The sequence below is a fragment of the Taudactylus pleione genome, unplaced genomic scaffold (assembly GCF_031769625.1).
Source record: "Taudactylus pleione unplaced genomic scaffold, aTauple2 ptg000306l, whole genome shotgun sequence".
Taxonomy (NCBI): Eukaryota; Metazoa; Chordata; class Amphibia; order Anura; family Myobatrachidae; genus Taudactylus; species Taudactylus pleione.
This window is the reverse complement of record NW_028284707.1, coordinates 2,936,861-2,941,895: the sequence shown is the minus strand read 5'-3', so window position 1 is coordinate 2,941,895 and position 5,035 is coordinate 2,936,861.

The following is a 5,035-nucleotide window of genomic DNA, read 5'->3' as shown; positions in this document are numbered from 1 at the left end:
GCTTGGAGTTTGTCAGAATTTGTGGGGTTTTTTTTGTCTACCCGCCTCTTGAAGATTGACAGTAAGTTCTCAATGGGATTAAGGGCTGGGGAGTTTCCTGGCCATGGACACAAAATTTCAATGTTTTATTCCCCAAGCCACTTAGATATCACTTTTGCCTTATGGCAAAGGTGCTCCATCATGCTGGAAAAGGCATTGTTCCTCACCAAACTGTTCTTGGATGGTTGGGAGAAGGTACTCTTGGAGGATGTTTTGGTACCATTCTTTATTCATGGCTGTGTTCTTAAGCAAAATTGTGAGTGATCCCACTCCCTTGGCTGAGAAGCAACCCCACACATGAATGGTCTCAGGATGCTTTACTGTTGGCATGACACAGGACGAAGAGTTTTGTAGGATGGCCTGGTGTCAAGAAGGGAAGAAGCCACTTCTCTCCAGGAAAAACATCAGGGACAGACTGATTTTCTTCAAAAGGTACAGGGATTGAACTGCTGAGGACTGGGGTAAAGTTATTTTCTCTGATGAATCCCCTTTCAGATTGTTTGGGGCATCTGGAAAAACTCTTGTCCTGAGAAGGAAAGGTGAGTGCTACCATCAGTCCTGTACTTCTCCTGGGGAGAGCAGAAGAACCCATATTCCCCAGAGGGAAGGATTGACCGGCTGCCCTCTAACCAAGTCATCTGAGGTACTTCTCCTGGCTACAGCTGAAATACTCATTCCCCAGAAGGAATGATTGACCAACCTTTGGATGAGAAGGATGACTGTGACTTTTGTGGTGGAGTGCAAAAATGGTATCAATCATAATTAATTACATATAAGAAAATATGCAAATTAATATTCCCACAATGCATCATGATCAAAATTGATGCAATGTTTGCAATGGAGCAGCCATATTGGAGGATGCGTAGTAGCTAACTTCTAATAGTTACTGTTGGCCAGACTGTGCATGCACGAGCAGTGGCAATGGGACAGTAGCACATTTATAGCGGCACATCTGGGACCTTTGCTGCTTTGCAGACCCTGTTAAGAGGTTGTACTTCTTGATAAAGGTCACCTGCTGACCGAAACGTCAATATCGTTCTGAATACGTAAGGAATACATTTCTACTGGTGAGTTCCCCTTTATTTGATGTCTGTCTGTCTTGTTATAGATATATAATGGGGAATAGAAAGCAAATAATGTAACCGGATTGAATGGTCTGGTCAGACTTACTAATACTGTCATACAAACTAGAATTCATTCCTGAATATTCATATTACACAAGTACAAAATAAATTAGAATGATAGGTTGTGTGTCTCTTAATGAAAGTAAAATAATTTTAAGTAACTTTTGTATGTATCACGGAAATGATTCCTATGTTGTGTTCTCACTATGACAATTGAACACTTCTCAAATTAAATTTGTACAGTTCCATAACTATCTGCTCGTTTACAATAGGAGCAGATTTCAGACTGCATACAGGAGCTGATTCAGACCCGCTCGCTATGATGCGAATGCTCGTAGCTGGCCGATAGTCGATTTATGCGCATGCGTAGGCATCACAATGCACGTGCGCGAACCTGTGCGAGAGATTGGGATGGGTTTGCTCGCTGCGCATAGACTGCCCAGCAGAGAGTGACAGGAGAAGCCATTTGTGGGTGATAACAGGGGCTGGTCACTCGAAATAGGGGAGTGTTTCAACGCCATTGCAGAGGCGTGCATAATTAAAAGGCAACGTCACAGTACACGTCACTGGGATTTCACTCCGAAGTGATCGCAGTGCTTGCGGCAGGGTATAGTAAACCTCAAGTGCTGCGATCGCATCCGATGGTGCTCGATGTACCAATGTTTTCATGCACTTCCAGGAGATGACGTGCGCAAGTGGGCATCTTAAGAATGGCTGGTGGGCGTCTGCATACACTAGGTGATCGCACTCCAAGACATAGTGGGCTTGCTAATGCCTTGCCGTGCGATCGCCTGCTTTGCTGGGCGTACGCTGGATTTGCATACGCAGGGAGCGAGCGAACGCATCTAGGGAGCGGGTCTGAATGAGCTCCACAGTCCTCTTGCATCACATCCACTGAGTACATTTCTTACAGTACACTGTTAGTGTTGATTTTCTCACTGATGTCAGATTCAAGGTTACCGGCTATTGTGCAATAATCACATAATAACATGATGTAATGTTTGCTAAAGGTTGGTTAAGTAATGAAATGCTTTGTCTGAGCGTTGCAGGGTAAATAAATACAGAAGCTATAAAATAGATTCACCCTTTTGACATTTTCCCCATTTTATTGTCTTAAGGTGGGTACGCCCCTGACAGATATATCTGCAGATGATGGTCGTTCATACACACTGAACTGCCGTCATCTGCTTGTGCCTTTGGGTCCCGGCGGCCGGGGGGCGGGACCCAGTGGCCAGTGGGCGGGTCGGGGGGGTGTCCAGCCCCCCTCCTCGCGGCTGCCGCTGTGTGTGTACTGGCGGTCTGCACACATATCTGTCCATCAGCTGTGCAGCACAGCAAATGTGACATGTTGGTGAACGCCAACGTTCACCAACCTATTGCGGGTACACACTGTCCGACAGGCAGCATATACATTGACCGATCAATTGATCGGCCAATGTATCTGTCAGTGTGTACCTAGCTTTACATCATGGAAGCAAAATGGATTGATTTGGAAATTCTTACCACTAGGGATGGACTGCCAGCAAGAATCGTGCCACTCTATAGATGCATACACACAGGGAAAAAAGATGGTGACCACGCATTATGGGGCACGGCCCCTTGTCATGGGGAAATGGCCCATGTCATGGGTGCGTGCCGTAAATCACGAGGGCGTGGTCTCACTGCATGGCCCATCTCAGCATGCCTGCTGAGCAGACCGCCGGAGGTGGAGATGCTTGGCCAGCAGTGACGTATCTAGGGGGGGTTCGAGCAGGGTACTTGCCCTGGGCGCCATCGGACCGGCGGTGCCACCAGCCGTGGTCCAGTGGGTGCAGAGCGCAGGTGCAGAGCGGGCCGGGAGGACGGAGGAGCGGACAGCGGGGATTCAGGTAAGTGTTGGTTTTTTTTGTGTGTATATTTGGCATATATGTGTAAGGGGCACTGACTGCATAGGGGGGCCACTACTGGGGGCACTGCATGGGGGGACTACTACTGGGGGCACTATATAAGGGGCACTTCTAAGGGCACTGCATAGGGGAGAATACTACTAGGGGCACTATATAAGGGACATTACTAAGGGCACTGCATAGGGGGGAATACTACTAAGGGCACTGCATAGGGGGTCTTCTACCTTGGGCACTGCATAGGGGGGACTATTACTGGGGGCACTATATAAGGGGCACTACTAAGGGCACTGCATAGGGGGGAATACTACTAGGGGCACCAGAGCCGTAACTAGACTTTATGGTGCCCTGTGCCAGAAAGATCATTGTCGCTCCCCTCATTTTTCAAAGGGACATAATGCACCCAAAAAAGGGCCACGGCTTCATGGGGAAGGGCCAGGGTAGAGATAGGAGAGGCCAGGAGATGTGGGGATGAAATTAGAGGAAGCTACAAGCAAGAATGATAATAAACAGAAATTTGACAGGCCCAAACAGCGCTCCTGACCTGTGGTGCCCTGTGCGATGGCACCGGCCGCACTACCCTAGCTACGGCCCTGAGGGGCACTATATAAGGGGCACTACTAAGGGCACTGCATAGGGGGGACTACTGCTGGGAGCACTGCATAGGGGGGACTACTGCTGGGAGCACTGCATAGGGGGGACCACTACTGGTGGCACTGCATAGGGGGGCTAGTACAGGGGGCACTATATAAGGGGCATTACTGACTACTGGGGGCACCGAATAGGGGGGAACTACTACTGGGGGAACTATATAAGAGGCACTAATGGGGGCACAGCATAGGGGGGACTGCTACTGGGGGCACTATATAAAGGGCACTACTGGGGGCACTGCATAGGGGGGACTACTACTGGGGGCACTATATAAGGGGTACTACTAGGGGCACTGCATAGGGAGGACCACTACTGGGACCACTACTGGGGGCACTGTATATGGAGGACCACTACTGGCGGCACTGTATAAGGAGGAAGACTACTGGGGGCACTGTATAAAGAGGACCACTACTGGGGGCACTGTACAAGGGGCACTACATAGGGGGACCACTACTGGGGGCACTGTATAAGAGGCACTACAGGGAGCACTGCATAGGGGGGACCACTACTTTGGGCACTGCATGGGGGGGACCACTACTAGCATCACTGTATAAGGGGCACTACTGGGGGCACTGTATATGTGGCACTACTGGGGGCACTGTATGAGGGGCACTGTATAAGGGTGCATTACTGGGGGCACTGTATAAGGGTGCATTACTGGGGGCACTGTATAAGGGGCACTGGGGGCACTGAATAAGGGGCACTACTACAGGGGGCACTGCATAAGGGGTACTGCTACTGGGGACATTGCTTAATGCTGGGTGCATTAAGGTGCATATGGAGTGGTAAGAAATGTTCCCAGAGTGATGAGAAACGGTGTTGTGTCATGTTGCCAAACCCCCATTTTCCAGTGGCCACGCCCCTTGTGGCATGTGACCATGCCCACTTTTTCAGCGCTCACACATACTTGGTGGGGTGTGCTCAATTTTTTAACTTGCCCTGGGCTCCAAATACCCTAGTTACGCCACTGTTGGCCAGGCCTTCCAGCAGCCAGAGTGGCCTGTCAGAAAAGTCCATCTGTGCTTGCCACTGATCAGCATAAAATACTCTCCAAAGTTTTTCAGAATTACAAAGAAAATCATACACTCTTTAATTGAATTAATAATCGCCCCCTGTGCAAAGATACACCTAAATAAATCTTGGTGTAATCAAAAGTCTTCTGAAGTCACATCATTAATGATTGGAACCCCCTTATGTTGCATTAAAGTTTTGAAATTGATTTAAAAATAAATGCTACTGTCTGTGAGAAGTTTCACCAATGATTAGGGCATTTCCTAAATAGAGCTTCATCATGAAGAACAAAAAATATTCAAAGAAACAATCAGGAGAAGGTTGTAA